This window comes from Cetorhinus maximus, chromosome 8 (genome assembly GCF_964194155.1).
Source record: "Cetorhinus maximus chromosome 8, sCetMax3.hap1.1, whole genome shotgun sequence".
Lineage (NCBI taxonomy): Eukaryota > Metazoa > Chordata > Chondrichthyes > Lamniformes > Cetorhinidae > Cetorhinus > Cetorhinus maximus.
Window position 1 is genome coordinate 124,593,978 of NC_135886.1, and position 18,696 is coordinate 124,612,673.

An 18,696-nucleotide genomic window follows, 5' to 3' on the forward strand; every position below is an offset into this window, starting at 1 on the left:
GTATAAACAATTATTTCTGATGAATTGTTTGCAACGCAAATTTCAAAATGCTGCAATGTAAACACCAGACCCAAAGCTTACTTTGTATCCATTGAATATCCTCTCTGTTGTGCATTAAGCTTTTTTGAAAATTACCCTATCGATTTTTCAATTCCATTTTCATCTCTTGTAACAGTATGGCCCCAATGCCTATATCACTTGTGTCAATGGCCAACATAAATTGCTTGGCATAAATGGGTATTGCCAAAACTGGTGTTGTAGTTCATACAGTTTTCAAACTGTCAAATGCCTTGTGACACTCCTGTGTCCATAAGACCATAAGACATAGGAGCAGAAATTAGGCCCTTCGGCCCATCGACTCTGCTTCGCCATTCAACCATGGCTGATAAGTTTCTCAACCTCATTCTCCCGTCTTCTCCCCGTAACCTTTGATCCCCTTACCAATCAAGAACCTATCTATCTTGGTCTTAAATACACTCAATGACCTGGCCTCCACAGCCTTCTGTGGCAATGAATTCCATAGATTCACCACTCTCTGGCTAAAGAAGTTTCTCCTCATCTCTGTTCTAAAAGGTCTTCCCTTTACTCTGAGGGTGTACCTTCGGGTCCTAGTCTCTCCTACTAATGGAAACATCTTCCCCACGTCCACTCTATCCAGGCCTTTCAGTATTCTGTAAGTTTCAATCAGATCCCCCCTCATCCTTCTAAACTCCATCGAGTATAGACCCAGAGTCCTCAAACGTTCCTCATATGTTAAGCCTTTCATTCCTGGGATCGTTCTCGTGAACATCCTCTGGACCCTCTCCAGGGCCAGAACATCCTTCGTGAGATACAGGGCCTAAAATTGCTCACAATATTCTAAATGTGGTCTAACCAGAGCCTTATAAAGCCTCAGCAGCACATCCCTGCTTTTATATTCTAGTCCTCTCGAAATAAATGCCAACATTGCATTTGCCTTCCTAACTACTGACTCAACCTGCAAGTTAACCTTAAGAGAATCCTGGACTAGGTCTCCCAAGTCCCTTTGCACTCCAGATTTCTGAATTCTCTCCCCATTTAGAAAATAGTCAATGCCTCTATTCTTCCTACCAAAGTGCATGACCTCACACTTCCCCATGTTGTATTCCATCTGCCACTTCTTTGCCCATTCTCCTAACTTGTCCAAATCCTTCTGCAGCCTCCCCGCCTCCTCAATACTACCTGTCCCTCCACCTATCTTCGTATCATCTGCAAACTTAGCCAGGATGCCCTCAGTTCCTTCATCTAGATCATTAATGTATAAAGTGAAAAGTTGTGGTCCCAACACTGACCCCTGCGGAACTCCACTAGTCACCGGCCACCATCCTGAGAAGGACCCCCTTATCTCCGCTCTCTGCCTCCTGCCAGACAGCCAATCTTCTATCCATGCTAGTACCTTGTCTCTAACACTATGGGCTCTTATCTTACTGTGCAGCCTCCTGTGCGGCACCTTGTCAAAGGCCTTCTGGAAGTCCAAGTAGATAACATCCATTGGTTCTCCTTTGTCTAAACTACTCGTTACCTCCTCAAAGAATTCTAACAGATTTGTCAGGCATGACCTCCCCTTGATGAAACCATGCTGACTTTGCCCTATTTTACCATGCACTTCCAAGTATTCTGAAATCTCATCCTTAATAATGGACTCTAAAACCTTACCAACGACCGAGGTCAGGCTAATCGGCCTGTAATTTCCCGTCTTTTGCCTCACTCACTTCTTAAACAGGGGGGTTACATTAGTGATTTTCCAGTCCTCTGGGACCCTCCCTGACTCAAGTGATTCCTGAAAGATCACCACTAACGCCTCCACTATCTCTTCAGCTATCTCTTTTTTAACTGCCAGCATTTTAAGATGGAATTCTCTGTCTCTCTCTTTTTCTCTTTCCTGCCTTTCTGCCTGTTCCCTTTGAAATGCCCTTTCTCTTTTCTTTTTCCGCTGCCTCTGGCTCCATTTTTTGCATTTGCAACTGAATTTAAGCCCATTCCAATGAACAACCCCTTGACAAACTTGGTCTTCCAGGTTTTCCTTCCAATTTCAAATGCTGTGCTATACCCTCCATGATGTCTGATTTCCCTACCCCTGCAGGTAGCCCTAATTGTAACTTATCTGCCAATTTCGCTAACTTAGCTTTATTTGCCTTTTGTAAACCAACCAAAGTTATAACTTCAACTCCGAGGCAAGTCTTAGCAACTGCCAAAGCCATATTGCCGTCTCACCACTTAAAAAATACCTCACGCTAACTCCTGAATTCAAAGTGCTTTTCGTACTCATAACCCTAAGATTCACCAACTCCAACCCAATCCAAAAATTTCAAATATATCAAACAGCCCTCAATTTTATTATTTAATTGTTTTATAGCACAGCGGATAGTAAATGCTAAGCTGTTCAAATCCCAGAGGGAAACTTGAAACAACTGCTACAACTATTTTACAATTTGTATGTATTTCGAGATGTGTGCCTTGAATGCAGTAGTAATAAGACAACCGAGTCTCATTGGTTTCTTACAAAACTAAATTAAACCTTTATTAATAAAAAACAATGATTTTAAGCACATACATAGCTTTACAAATTACTACTATGACAACTCCTAGCTCCTCTAGTTAATCTAACTCCCAGTTACACCTCTGTTCAGGCAACAGTAAAACACACAGATTTTAAAAGACCCAGGCAATGTAACACGTTACTCTGAACAGTTGAATTCAAAGCGAGTTTTTTTCACTTCAGTTCAGCAACTTGAGGTTTAGAGGCTGGATGCTTTTCATACATGTTTGATCTTAAAATGCCTTTCTCTTACACATAACTTCATCTCTTTTATACAGGTTTCTCCCTTTTTAATGTAAATCCCATTGTCCCAATATGTCTTTTCAATTCTACTTTTCTAATAATAAAAATCTTTCATAGTACCAATTTTACCAGTAAGCTTTGGAGAAAATAAACACACTGTTTGGCTTCATCTGTCTAAGTGTAACATTTCACCACCTCTTTTGAAATTCAAATTACTCTGGCTTATCTAAAAATGCAAATTTTCCCTTTACACCCCACATTCTAAAACTTCAACCATGTTTAACTATTTGACATTTCAAACTAGCTTCTCTTCTGATACATCAAAGCCTTCAGACAGGCTGTCTTTAATTCAATTAAGTCCCACACACACACAGACACACACTATTCCTATCTTACAATAAATTCCAATAACACGAAGAAAATTATTATATTTTCCTGACAGTGTTGCTGTTGACTCCGAGACAAAGGGATTTCCTGTGCTTGCCGGTTTTGACAGGCTCTGCTAAATGGCGATCGCACGCTTCTTGAAGAAGACTCTGAATACTGGCTGCCCGAATTGGCTGTGTGTTGACTTCTTTCATTCCACGGTTTGCTATGGTGAGTAAAGGGGCATTCGAATTTAAAGTTATGCTTGCTGTTTTCCAAGCTGGACAGCTTGCGAGAGATTTAAATTCTTTTTCTGATCTTACGAATTCAGAGGCCATGTGTTGAGGCTCTGATGGTAAATTGGGTTTTAGCGATAGGCTTTCCTTCAACTTCCTCTGACACTGAATTAGGGAAAGGGGTCTCAGGGCTGGTTGCAGCCTGAAACACTGAAAGATTTATCTCACCCTTGCAGGCTCTGTGGACAATGCGCTCCGAAGCTGGACTTCCAAAGGAGATTCAATGGGGTGTTCTGCTGCAGTAAAAATATGTCCTTCAGCTTCCAGGCCTTTTCTCTGGAGCATTTTCGGACAAAGTTTCTCTGTGTTTTCAGTTTCTATTTCGAGCTTCTCTTGGGTCGGAACTTTCATTGAGGTTTTTGTCATAGCTTTCCAGCATTTCGGCTTGTTTCAGCATTTCAGCAACATTGAGGGTTTTTGATCCCTAGCTGCCAACTTGTTGAGAGGGTGTCAGTTACAGAACAACTTTTCTTAAAGAAGTCTTAGTAGTCTTCAGTAGGTTAATTGTAACTATTTATTAACAAGAAGAACTATTTACACATGTACAGTAAAGGGTACAGGCTAGGAGCCATGTCCATGCTTACTCTTAACCTGTCTCTGCTCAACACCACACTGATCCATGGGCATGGGTCATGGGCCTTCTTATATCACTGCATAGGCGGTACTGTACTCAGTCCCACATTAACCCTGTATATGCCAGACCCTTATATTACACCTCCCCTCAAATCTTTATCCTTGTACATTGAGTTATACTAGTTTATTTTATGTCTTGCATTGTTATCAGTCTCATATATTTACATTGTTGTTATCACGTTATTGTTATTACTACATTATTGGTATTAGGCTAATAGCAAGAAAGCTAATGCTATTCTTTAATTACGAGAGGAATTCAGCATAAAAGTAAGGATGTTATGCTTCAGTTATACAGTGCATTGGTGAGACCACATCTTAAATATTGTGTGCGGTTTTGGTCTCCTTCTTTAAGGAAGGATGTTAATGCATTGGAGGCGATTCAGAGGAGGTTTACTAGACTGATACCTGGAATGCGCAGGTTGTCTTATGAGGAAAGGTTGAACAGACTGGTCTTGTTTCCACTGGAGTTTAGAAGAGTGAGGGGCAACTTGATTGAGGTATATCAGATCCTGAACGGTATTGACAAAGTGGACGTGGAAGGGATGTTTCCTCTTGTGGGTGACTCCAGAACTAGGGGACACTATTTTAAAATTAGGGGTCGCCCTTTTAGGACAGAGGTGAGGAGAATTGTTTTTCTCTCAGAGGGTTGTGCGACTTTGGAACTTTCTGCCTCCATTGGAGTCATTGAATATTTTTAAGGCAGATAGATTCTTGTTAGGCAAGGGAATCAAAGGTTATTGGAGGTAGATGGGAATGTGGAATTCAAAACACAAACCGATCAGCCATGATCTTATTGAATGGCGGAGCAGCTCAAGGGCCGAATGGCCTACTTCTGCTCCTATTTCATATGTTCATATATACTGTATTAGCATTATTACAACATTCTCACTACCTCATCTTCCTCCTTCAAGTCCTTGAATTTACCGGTTCAGGCAGTCTAGAGGCCTTATAACCCTTCCACATCTCCTTTGCTGTTCTGTCGGAGGAGCGGTAGGCTCTGTTGGTCCTGGTTCTTCCTATTGGCTTGGGGGATGATCTGGCATTTGGGTTTGTTTTCATCTTTTCTTCCATTCCTTCGTATTGAACCGCACTTGGTCAGTTCGGCTGTTGTGTTGACCCCTAGGTCATATGCCTCCTTTCATCACTGTGTGGGCGGTACTGTACTCAATCCTACATTAACCCTGTATGTGCCTGACACTCATAGATGTCACAAAGCACACTCTTGTGCACCTTTTTCTGGATAATTGCATGGCTGCATTGGCACAAAAGATACCTGGAAGGTTGCAGGGAAGATAAAAAGTTTACCAGTAAACATTGAGGTCTAAAGTCTTGTACAATGCAAACAGAGACAGCTATTATTGTGTATATCACCAAATATTGAAGTGCAGACATTTGTCACAATTATTTTTAATTTGTTGGAGGCCAACCATCTCAACCCCAGGACATCGCTGCAGAAGTTCCTCAGGGTAGTGTCCTAGGCCCAACTACCTTCAGCTGTTTCATCAATGATCTTCCCTCTATCGGAAGGTCAGAAGCGTGGATGTTCGCTGCTGATTGTACAATATACAGTTTCATTCACAATTCCTCCATACCAATATAAAACAAGACCTGGACAGCATTCAGTCTTGTAAGATTGTGGCAAGTAACATTTGCACCACATAACAGCCATTTAAGGACTACCTTCAACACGAGAGAGCCTACCATCTCCCCTTGACTTCTAAGTAGTGGGGGGTTGCGGTCAGCACTGTCTAGAAACTTAACTGGACCAGCCATGTAAGTGCTATGGCTACTAGAGCAGGTCACCGTGCAGCAAATTCTAGAAAATTGTAATGAACAGCACCAGCTGTAGGATATGTCCTTTTTTGACCTCACAAAAGCCTTTGGCCTGAATTTTCCGGATGGCAGGGTCAGGAACAGATCCCCGCTGACTCGATCTGATTGGCCGGCAGCTCTCTAGTCCCTGCAATGACAAGAGCTACAGTGCACTGAAGAGGAATTGTATGAGGATGTCTGAGACTAAGCTCAGGCAGGCACCAGAGCCCAGGTGAGTTTAAAGGGTCCCAGGACAGGAGGGTAGGGAAGGCCCGGGGAGGCATGAAGGCGATTGGGATCTCGGGGGAGAGGCCAGGTTTGGGGGGCGGGGGGGCGGTGGTGGATGGGGGGGGAGGTCCATAGGCCACCCGACCTTAAGGGTGGGGGGAGCCTGACTTCAAAATGGGGCTTCTGATGGAGGCAAACCACCCCCCGCCGCCAACCTCACACGCCCACACCCCCTCCTGCCCGAGATCGAAGTCTGTTGATTTTTGGGCTTCCCCCATGCAAGATCAATCCTCCTGACACCCTAAAATTTGAGGCCGGGCAGGAAACAGCCCTTAAATGGCCAATAATTGGCCACTTAAAGGCCTCAGCTGGGGCAAGGGCAGTCTTCCTGTCCGAGGCCTTGCCCACCCCAGCGTACAATCACTGCAGAGCCGGGGCGGGTGGGAACCTGGAAGGAATCCTGTTCCTTCAATTTCATGCTCCTCCCCCCCACCCCCCCACCCCACCCCCCGCCTAAAAACCCACCAACGGGACAGCATAAAATTCTGGCCTTTGACTCTGTCAACTATGAAGCTTATGGAGTACCCTCCTAAAATTTGACTGCCCTCAGAAATATGTCACCATTCACTGCCTATTCCAGGATGACATGCAAGCCATGATCCTCACCAATGGAATCATTACAAAACCTATCTCTGTGAAAACTAAGGTCAAATATTGAAACAACTCTCTTCATTTTCCTCACTGCACTACTGCACCTCACCTCCATCAAATTACCCACAATCTACGGAACGGACAGGAAACTGTTCAATCTACACCACCTTCAATCCAAAACCAAAACCACTCTAACCTCAGTCATTGAGCTTCAGTATGCAGATGATACTTGTCTGTGCGCTCACTCAGAAACTGAGCTCCAGGTCATTGTTGACTCCTTCTCTGAAGCATATGAGAAAATGATCCTTTCACTGAACACCTGGAAAACTAAGGACCCCTTCCAACTAACTGCCACATCACAACACCTCCCCAGTCGATTAAGATCAACAGTGAGATTCTGGAAAAGAGGGTCATTTTCCGTATCTTGGGAACCTCCTCTCGGCGAAGGCAGACATTGATGATAGAATTCATTCTCGCCTCCAATGTGTCAGCTCAGCCTTCAGCCGACTGAGTAAAAGAATATTTGAGGACCAGGGTCTCAAACCCAAGACTAAGGTCATGGCTTACTGGGCAGCAGAGATCCAAGCACTCCTATATGCTTCAGATACTTGGACAGCCTACAGCAGGGACCTTAAAGCACCGGAGAAATACCACCTGTGGTGCCTTTGTAAGATCCTCCAAATCCAGTGGCAAGAAAGGTGGTCCAATAGGTTCAAATGGCTCATGAGATGGCTGATAAGTCCAATGCTCTGTCATATGCAGGGCCCATGGTGCTTGAAGAGTTGGGTCAATTGGTTGTGTGCTCCCTTCGCCGCTTCAACTTCACCTCTGCATGTTTCTGACGAAGTTTCTTGGTGTATTCGGTACCTTCCCAAATGCATCTTCTACATTTTGACGGTTGCAAGCCAGGGTCTCCCATGAGTCGTCAGGTATGTTTTCAAGGATGCTTTGAGGACATCCCTAAAACATTTCTGCTGTCCTCCTGGTAGTCTCCTGCCACGGCCGAGTTCTGAGCAGAACAGTTGCTTCAGGAGTCTGGTGTTAGGCGTTTGAGCGACATGTCCTGCCCTGCGGAGTTGGTTTTGAGTGATTAGCGCCTCGATGCTGGCATGTAGGCTTTGGAGAGGACGCTGCTGTTGGACCACCTTTCTTGCCACTTGATTTGGAAGATCTTGTGAAGGCACCATTGGTAGTACTTATCCAGTGGTTTGAGGTGCCTGTTGTAAGTTGTCCAAGTCCCTGAAGCATATAGGAGTCCAGGTATCATTGCTACCCAATAAACCATGATCTTAGTCGTGGATTTGAGATCCTGGTCCTCAGCTACTCTTTTTCTTAGTCAACCGAAGGTTGAGCTGGTATATTTGAGTTGATGCTTGTTATAGATTGGCTCTTCTCAGAGGGTTAGTGCAGACTTGATGAGCTGAATGGCCTCCTTATGCACTGTAAAGGTACTGTGACACCACTGTGATACTGTGATGATCCCAGCTGATGATACTACTGACAAGTCAGAGCCCAGGGTGGAACCTGGCTTGATAGATCCTAGCTTTTATTCTTTGCTTAGAAATGTGAAGGGCGGCTACTGAACAGAGTCACAAGAGACAGCTGGTGAACCTTTAACAAAAGAGTAAAACATTTATTAAACACAAAAAGATTGATTATAATACAATGCCTCTTCCCCCACAACTATACCTTTACAAGTATATACAGATTATAAGGATAACACAAGTTACAAAAGCTATCTTATACTCTCATGTTCACAGTAAGTATACAGTCCATGTAAACCAATAGGCGACTTGTGGTCAGGTACACCCCACTCTGAAACCAAGATGCCACACCGAACAGATGTTATGGATCCCTTATCTATCCCCCCAGATGCTTGTCACACTGTGAGCCAACCAGTCTCACTGAACTAAGTCTTTCACACGAGGGCTTCCAATCTCCACTCTCAAAGAGCCCACTTTGGAATCTTTTCTCAAATGCCTTCCACAAGGGTCCACCTCCAGCGTTTTGATCTCTCCGTTTGATGTTCCTCTTACCTGGATCGCCACATGTATTCAAGCTTTGCTTTCCACGCACTTGCTCACAGATACTCAGCCATGCCGACAGAACACCACTGCTTCACATGCCATGGTAAGGAGTCACCAACCTTTGGCTGTCTCCTCAACTCTCCTGGCCTCTCACAAGTCTATTTTTCTTTTAGTCTGCGTATTGCAGCTTCTCCCTTTAAGCTTGGAGCCTTCCTCTGCTCCTCAGTCTTGACTTCACTTAACAGGACCTTTTCTAGATTCCTGTCCTTTTCCTTTGACTAGAATGTCCTCTTAGGACTTTCTTTTTTGCCCTGCTCCCTGGTTTCTGGGACTTTCTCCTGTTCTTATGTGAAATCTGCTTTCTGCAGTTCCCTCTCCTGTCCAGCTCCTTTTGGCTCCTGATATCAACTGAACTGAAACTACTTTTCTGTTTTCCTCTGTCGCTGTGGGTCCTTCTCTCTGGACCCCTGTTGCTAGGCAGCAGCACAGTTTTTCTACATTGTGTTTGTTTTAATTTCCCTTCAAAAGTCATAAAACGTCATTAGAAGGCTGGCATCTTTTAAAGCAAAGCCAAAACTCAAACTGCCCCCCTCTCTTAACACACAAATACAGAAATGCTAATTAAACTTAAGCTTAAAGCTAAAACATATTCGTAACACCCACAAATACAAATACAACTGACTGAAAACTACCTCTATTTCCTAAAATGATGAATTTCATCATCTATGTCTGCCTTTGTCAATAGGTGGCTCCCAAGATACAGAAAATTGGTCCATATTTTCCAGAATCTTGCTGTTGATCTTAATCGGTGGTGGGAGGTGTTTTGCTGTGGCAGTTGGTTGGAAGAGGACCTTAGTTTTCTGGAATTTTAGCGAAAAGCCTATTTTACTATCTGTTTTGGAGAAGGTGCCGACATTGACCTGGGTGAGGCACACGTAAGCGTCATCTGCAACCTGAAGCTCTATGTGGTTTTGGTTTTGGATTGAAGGCGGCATAGGTTGAACAGTTTCCTGTTGGTTCTGTAGATTATTTCCACACATGTGGAAAATTTTCTGGAGGTGAAGTGCATTACTGCAGCGAAGAAAATGGAGAAGCGAGCTGGTGCAATGACACAGCCTTGTTTGACCCCAGTTTTCACAGGGATAGCGTTTGTGATGGTTCCAATGCTGAGAATCGTGGCATGCCTGTTATCGTGGAAGAAATGGAGATGGTGACAAATTTCGGAGGACAGTCAAATTTGAGAAGGATACTCTGTAAGCCCTCACAGTTGACAGAATCAAGGGAGTGAATTTTAGAGTGAGCGTATTGCTTTTTCCCCGGAAGAATCGGTCACATGCAAACCAATCAAATTTTAAAAAGGCAGCAACACTGTACTGCGAGTGGCCTTAACAAGCAGAGAGTGCGACTTTCGCCCCTCAGCGAGAGCTGCCAGACAATCTGATTGGCCAGCCGATCTTGCAGTCATAGCAGCGCCAAACTCATTAGTTGGCACTGCTGGGACTGCAAGCCTCTCCACAGAGAAGCCAGCATGGATACCAAACTCACTTGAGTCTGGGCTTTTTGGGCAGGAGGGATCAGGCACCGTAGGGAGGGGTGCGAAGGTGGGTGGGGAGTCTAGTTTCAGAGGCCGGGATAGAGGCACAAAGTGGGGAGGTGCCATCTTGAGGTGTATCCCTGGTGCGCACATGGCACCCCCCGAAGGAGATATCCCCCTTCCTTCCTGCCTTTTCACCTCAGATAGTGAAAAAATGGGTTTCCTACTGTCGTCTGCATTCCACTGCCCAGTGTATTATGGCAGTGGAGGTGGAATGAGGCCCTTAATTGCCACTTAATTGGGCAATTAAAGGCCTCAATGGGCCTAAGGGCAGGGGGCCTAGTGAGTGCCTTACCCTACCACTGTTTTAGGGGGACAGATTGGGAGTGGGCGCTGTTGTAAGGTTGTATGTTGTCTCATGAAGAGGTCTAGAAGCTTGTATGGGTGAACAATGACTGTTTATTAATAACACAGAACTATATACATATGTACAGGATACAGTCCTGACTAGGTGTTATCTTCATGCCGACTTCTACCAGACTCACTACTACACTCTATTAATCCCATGTGACTCTCTACATCATAATGTGGGTGCTACTGCTTCCCCAGTCCCACATTAACCCTTACAATCCCAAACATCCTAATACTACAGGCAGTGAGGTGATGGGCTGGGCACCGGACAGAATTTACATGCCCTCACCCCACTGAATAAACCCCGGCCAGGGGCTATAAAATCCAGCCCAAGCCTTTCATGAGGTTGAAAAAGACCATGTACAGCAATCGGTGCAGTTCCTTGTATTTTTTGCTGCGCCATGAAGATTATCTCTCTGGTGCCTCTCAATAGGCGAAAACTGCACTGTAACTCTGCAAGGAGTTCCTTGGCCACCAGGAGGAGGCGAAGGAGGAGGATCCTTGCAATGGTGCTCCCTGTGGCAGATAGCAGGGAGACTCCTCTGTATATACCGCAATCAGACTTGTCTCCCTTCTTGAATATAGTCACAATCACAGCATCCCTGAGATCCCATGGCATGTGCTTTCCTTCCCACGTGAGGGATATGAGGTTGTACAGCCGAGCCAGGAATGTTTCTACGTCATGTTTCAGAATTTTAGCAGGGATTCCATCTGCTCTAGGGGCTTTGTTGATTTTCAGCTGTTGAACGGCATTTTCTGGATCAATTTGCGTCGAGACCAAGCCGGACGGGGTACTGAGGAATGAAGTTAAGGACGTTCATGTCGAAGACAGGGTTTCAGTTGAGGCGTTCTTCAAAATGTTCTCTCCAACAATCACTGATTGCCTCCCTGTCCTTGATGAGCTCCTCTCCACGCTACTGGCTTTCAATGGGGTGAGCCTTTGAGTGCTTGGACCTTAGATTGTCCTGACAGTGCCGAAGAAACTGCACATATCATTGGTTTCCGAGAGCTATTGGACTTTCTGTGCTCTTTTCTACCCGCCATTTGTTCATATATCCCAGGTTTCATACTGTACCACTGCCTTCAGCAATCTGTACTGCTTTTCTCTTGAGTTTCTGGACAACTAAAGCTTTGCATTTATGCTCAATCAGATTCTTTATCTCTTGGTCACTTTCATTAAATGAGTCATGGTGTTTCCTGGTGGAGAGACCAAGGAGCTGTTTGCAGGTGTTCCTTATGGTGGGCTTTAGGATTGACTAGGCACTATGGGCACACAGAAACTCCTGTTGGCTGGAGTTTCAGAGGTTGGCAGTGAGGCACTGACTGAGAAGGGCCACCTTGATGGGATTTTTGAGGCCTTCGATGTTAATTTTCTTGCGGCATTGCTTCTGTTGAGTAAGAAAGCAGTTGTTGATGACAGGCATAATATTTTTCTGGCACTAGAATGCTCCTACCACACACAATACGTCAAGATAATCATGAAGCAAGATTTTTGTGTTAAAACATCTGAAACAATAAAGTTAGTGGTAATTATAATAACACATATTGCCACATAAAAAATTGTGTAAGTGAAACTACAATTCAGAGCAATAGAATCCATAAGAACATAAGAAATAGGGACAGGAGTAGACCATTCAGCCCCTCGAGCCTGCTCTGCTATTCAATAAGGTCATGGCTGATCTTCTTGTGTTTTGATTTCCACATTCCCATCTAACCCGATAACCTTTGATTCCCTTGCCTAACAAGAATCTATCTACCTCTGCCTTAAAAATATTCAATGACCCCCGCCTCCACCACCTTCTGAGGCAAAGAGTTCCAAAGTCGCACAACCCTCTGAGAGAAAAAAATTCTCCTCATCTCTGTCCTAAAAGGGCGACCCCTAATTTCAAAACAGTGCCCCCTAGTTCAGGACTCACCCACAAGAGGAAACATCCTTTCGACGTCCACCTTGTCAAGGTCGTTCAGGATTTTGTATACGTCAACCAAATCACCACTCACTCTTCTAAACTCCAGTGAAAACGAGCCCAGTATGTCCAACCTTTCCTCATAAGACAGCCCACTCATTCCTGGTATCAATCTAGTAAACCTCCTTTGAACCGCCTCCAATGCATTTACATCCTTCCTTAAATAAGGAGACCAAAACTGCACACAGTATTCAAGATGTGGTCTCACGAAAGCCCTGTATAACTGAAGCGTTACATCCTTACTTTTATGTTCAATCCCTCTCATAATAAAGGATAGCATTCCATTAGCCTTCTTAATGCTGTACCTGCATACTAACTTTTTGTGACTCATGTACTAGAACACCTAGATCCCTCTGTAGCTCAGAATTATGCAGCCGTTCTCCATTTAAGTAATACTCTGCTTTTTTGTTCTTCCTGCCAAAGTGAACAACTTCACATTTTCCTACATTAAACTCCATTTGGCAGATCTTTGCCCACTCATTCAACCTATCTGTATCCATCTGCAACCTCCTCATGTCCTCTTCACAACGTACTTTCCTACCTATCTTTGTGTCATCTGCAAATTTAGCTACCATGCCTTCGCTCCCCTCATCTAAGTCATTGATGTAAATCATAAAAAGTTGAGGCCCCAGCACAGATCCCTGTGGGGCTCCACTCATCACATCCTGCCAATCCGAAAAAGACTGATTTATGCATGCTCTCTGCTTTCTGCCAGCCAGCCAATCTTCTATCCATGCTAATATGTTACCCCCTACACCATGCGCTTTTACTTTCCATAGTAAATTTATACTTTCTAATTATAGTTTCCTAATATCACTTCTGGGATTATTTTCCATAACATATACTTTCCATAATTAACTCTTCTTTTGACCAGCAGGAGGATCAGCTTTTTTTTTAAAACTGCAACAATGAGGCAGGCCAAACTACATGTTTCAATAATGTAATATTCTGATTCTACAAAAAAAAAGCTCTCTGGTTGTTACAAAAATCTTTTGTTTTCAATTATTACCTTCAGTTCACAAACCCAAAAATCATGAAATTAACAATGAAATGCCACAATGAAAGAAATCTTAAACTTTTATAAAGAAAAATAACCTGCAACACAAAACTGGCCCCAGCTAGATGGACCACAGTGATTTTTGTGGTTTTGTATTTTACTACATTTCTAAAGTCCATATAAAATACAGATCACCAGAAAAGAATAATGAAAATGACCAAAACTAGGTGCCAGAGCTAGAAGTTTAATTCTACTTAAATCACTTACTTCATGTGGCTCCATAAGAGGTACAAAATTAAGTGATAAAATAAGTGTTCAAACCTTTTGTTGCTCCTATTTACTAGTTGGCACATAAGTTAAGTGGCACATTATGATCAGGTAACCAATAACACAGTATTATTATTTGGACAAAGTGCGCAAACTGTTTTATGCATTTTTTTCCTCATGTTTTTCCCCATATTGAAGTTTTGTTGAAAAATGGGTAGGTCAGAGTATAACTCTGTATTCAATATCACAGCAACTAGCCACTTATCTTCCCTTTTAACCACCCGAAATAACCCCCAGAGCGTCTAAGTACCTTTCTCAATCTGCTTCTCTTCCCATCATTTTCTCGGTGAACTCTTCCAACTCGCTTAAAAGCTGTACTAACCATTTCTGCCATGTTCCGAATTAATGCTGTGCTGAAGAGGCAACATTAACCTGTTCACTGGGCCAATGATGCCTTGGACAACGCTTACTGTGAGAGACAGGAACCGGATGGTGCTTGGACTTGCGGTCGCTACAGTCAGCCTGTTACACTTAAGCTTTAGCAGTCAGTAACAACAGCAACAACTTATATTATATAGCAGCTTCAATGTAATAAAACCTGCAAAGGTGCTTTATAGGAACATTATAAAATAAAATTAGACACAAAGCCTGATAAGGCGATCTTTGGGCAGATGGCCAAAAGCTCGACAGGTGTAATTTAAGGAGAGTCTTAAAGAAGGAATGTAAGGTGGAGAGGTTTCCAGGATAGGGTCTAGGTAACAGAAGGCACAACCACAATACTTGTAGTGATTAAAATCGGGGGTGCTCAAAAGGCCGGAATTAGACAAGCACAGATATCTTGGAGCTAGCACGTAATGCTCGACCTGTACACCCAGTCTATCCTTGCAGTCTGTACCTGAACATGCACTGGCCTACTTCCACCAGTAATCTGGGAATCCGTTGGTCCACCTGGAAGAGGAGCAGGACTTAGCAGCCCTTTTGAATAACTATGAAAAATCCTGAGATTTCAGGGCCCTATCGTAAGATCCTGAGTGAGGCTTACTTAGAAATTGTATTTCACAATAAATGTGAGAGAGTATATCTGAATCTGTGTGTTAATTGCTGGATAATTAGCACCAATGCTGAATGAGTGTGTTACCTTTATCTATTTTTATATATCTACTTAAACCTTGGTTTAAGAATGTAACCTATTTTTATGAGTGTCACTCTGACAGATGAGCACAGCTCCATTTGTTTAAATGACTTCACTCTCTGCTTCTCTGATTAGGACTGTAAAAAATAAGTTGTCAACTTTCAGCTGTCAACGTTACCTCAATTGCCAACTATTAAAACGCCTATGTTCTGAAGGAGTCATAGAAATTTAGCGCAGCACAGAAGGAGGCCATTCAGCCCGTCAAGTCAACACCATATTCAACTGAAAACGTTAGAGTCATAGAGTTATACAGCACAGAACAGGCCCTTCGTCCCATCATATCTGTGTCACCCATCAAGCACCCATCTATTCTAATCTCATTTTCCAGCACTTGGCCCTTAGCTCTGTATACTATGGCATTTAAAGTGCTCATCTAAATACTTCTTAAATGTCGTGAAGGTTCCTGCCTCTATCACCCCATCAGGTAATATGTTCCAGATTCCAACTACCCTCTGGTGGAAAAAAATTTCCTCAAATCCCCTCTAAACCTCCTGCCCCTTACCTTGAATCTATGCCCTGGGTTATTGACCCCTCCAATAAGGGAAAACGTTTCTTCCTATCTATCCTATCTATGCCCCTCACAATTTTGTACACCTCAATCAGGCCCTCCCCCAGCCTTCTTTGCTCTAAGGAAAACAACCCCAGCCTATCTAGTCTCTCTTCATAGCTGAAACGTTCCAGCCCAGGCAACATCCTGGTGAATCTCCTCTGCTCCCTCTCCAGTGCAATCACATCCTTCCTAGTGTGGTGACCAGAACTGCACACAGTATTCCAGATGTGGCCTAACTAACACTTTATACAGCTCCATCATAATCTCCCTGCTCTTGTATTCAATGTCTCGACTAATAAAGGCAAGTATCTCATATGTCATGATGCTGTTAATGTTTATAATGTTATTGGAATATTTTTTAAAATAGAGGTTTAGTCTGTGGGTGTGTCTGTGTGTGTTTTAATTGGATTAAAGCCAGCTAGTCTGGGGACTATAGTAGCTTTGAGATGTAAACAGAGGTAGAGGTACATTTGCATTTTGTTGAATAGAGCATTCAAGAGTGGAAGTGAAATCTTGCACCTAGCTAGGAGACACCAAGTAATATGTTTATATTGCTAATAAAATTGGGACAGTGAAAGGGGTTTTATTGTTAGAAGAGGTGGCGTTCAAAGGGCCTGGTGATACAAAAGAATTTACATTCAAAGAGAAGTGCTGGGTATAACCTGAGGGGTTGGGTGGGGGGGGGGGGTTGTGTGTGCAGAGCAGAGGCATGCAAAATCAAAGCAGTTGTAAGCCTACAACTGTCTGCAAAGGAACCTCATTTTGAATTTGTAAGGTGAAAATGCTTTGCCTGGTGTCTGGTTAAAGTCTATGGGTTGTTGTTGCCTTAGTGGAGGTTAATTTGGGAATTCGTTAAAAGGGTATTGTAGTAGTAATTTATAGCCATGTGTATATATTTAACTTGCGTAAATTAATAAATGCCTCATGTAGTTTGATATAAAACCTCTCGAGAACTGGTGGCCTTATTCCTGGATTTAGAGCTTCAACTCGAAACACACCAATTGAAAATATAGGTTTTTCAACAGTTGTTTAAAATTCCCCTCTGGGATTTCAAATAACTCAGCCTTTACCAACTGCTGTGCCCTAACACATGTGCCTTCTTAACCACCTCATCTACCTCTTCTGCTGCCTCCGAGGATCTATGGGCACGTACGCCAAGGTCCCTCTGATCCTCTGTACTTCCGAGGGTCCCCCTACCATTGAGTGAGTGTTGTCTTGCCTTGGGTTAGTCCTCCCAAAATGGATCTGTGAAGGAACTAAAAACAAAAAACGACTGCGGATGCTGGAAATCCAAAAACAAAAAAAACAGAATTACCTGGGAAAAACTCAGCAGGTCGGCGGAGAAGAAAAAGAGTCGACGTTTCGAGTCCTCACGACCCTTCAGCAGAACGGAGTGAAGTTTCTGTGAAGAAACTCTTGATTCTGTCTCTGCAGATACAGCCAGACCTGCAGTTACAGCCAGACCTGCTGATACTGCCAGACCTGCTGATACTGCCAGACCTGCTGAGCATTTCCAGTTTAATGGAAAATCCTGTTTTACTCTGGTTATAGTTTTAATCCAAAAATTGCTAGGGAGGGAGGGGGAAACTTAGATGCTGTGGGACCTGCTGAGTTTTTCCAGCAATTTTTGTTTCGGTTTCAGGTTTCCAGCATCCGCAGTATTTTGCTTTTATGATAGTTTTAATCAGATGTGAGGGAGGCTGAAGTCTATATAAATGTCTGTCTCACTTGCTGAGCGACGCTCACCGGAACCTTTCTTCAGGGATCAGGGGGCTGCGCTGGGGTTGGGAAGAGGAGGGGGAGGAGATGGCGGTGAGGGGGGGAAATAGTTCCTGGCCGGAGTCCCGTGCCGGGGGGAATGGGAGAACCGGCGGGACACGCCGCCGACTTCCTGTTTCCGCTTGTCGTCCTGCCACCCCCCCCCCCCAACCCTCCTCCCCTCCCACTCCTAACAATGGTGGTAACGGTGTGAGCGGCCCGGCCCGGAGCGGATCGAGCGCGACGCTGAAAGCAGGTGAGGAGGGCGGTGGGGGGGAAAAGCCGGCGGTGGCGGCAAAAGCCGGCGGTGGCGGCAAAGGCCGGAGGGGAAAAGGCCGGAGTGGGGGTGGGTGGGGGGCGCTTGGAGACGGCGGTGGGGCCTCCGCTTTCCACCCCCACCTCCCTCCCCACTAACCCACACCCGGTCACACCCTGGAAACCGGCAGCTGTTCCTGTCGGTGGGAGCCCGGGTTGGTGGGGGGTGTGTGTGTGTGTGTGGGGGCTGGGGCGGTGGGAAAGGCCCAGGCTCCGCGCGGCCTAGCGCTGCAGCCGAGTCCCAGGCAGAGTGAGGAGGGGAGAGGAGAGGAGAGGGGGGGGTGGTGGAAACGCAGGCCGAGGATTTCCCCACGGGCCCAGGCCGGGTAAAACCTCCAAACCTGTCCCGCTCGCACCGATTCTGTGGCGCAAAAAAAACAAACAAAAAAAAAAAATTCCCTTTGTTAAAATAATTCAACATCTTCTGAACTAAACCCTTCTCGGAGCCGCAGTAATTTTATATAAAAACACCATTTCTTTTACAGTTTGATTGATCCAGCCTTTGTTCCTTTTTTTTTGGTGGCGTTGGGTAAATTTTTCCCTTTATGTTTTGGGTCTTGATGAAAATCATTTGGAGTCCATTTAGTCTTTTCTCCTGTGTCACCGCCTGGTCTCTCTCTCTCTCTCTCTCTCTCTCCACCCCCCCCTTTTTTTTCTCTCCCTGTCCTTGGAAACACTGGCGGAATTCCTTCCTGACCGGGAGGGCTCTGGCACCCATTCAGTTTCGTGTTTAAAATACAGTTAGTGCCTGTTGATTGATTTTTTTTCTTCTTCTTCTTCTTTTCTTCCATTTTTTTACCCCACCTCTTCTCGCCCCGGTAACGAGCACCCGTTTGAAATACTACAAACAAAAATCCGGCGCATTAGGATTTTTATGTGATTGCGTAACTGGGTT

At 44.4% G+C, this 18,696-nt stretch overlaps 1 protein-coding gene across 2 annotated transcripts in view; it reads left to right on the forward strand.

Moving 5' to 3' along the window:
- The first annotated feature begins 17,658 nt into the window (after positions 1–17,658).
- rlim (ring finger protein, LIM domain interacting) overlaps positions 17,659–18,696 on the forward strand; it is a 42,527-nt gene continuing 41,489 nt past the window's right edge. For both annotated transcript variants that reach the window (XM_078547564.1, XM_078547565.1), the window contains exon 1: positions 17,659–17,742. The gene's annotated coding sequence lies outside the window, so the exon portion shown is untranslated. The remainder of the gene's footprint in view (positions 17,743–18,696) is intronic.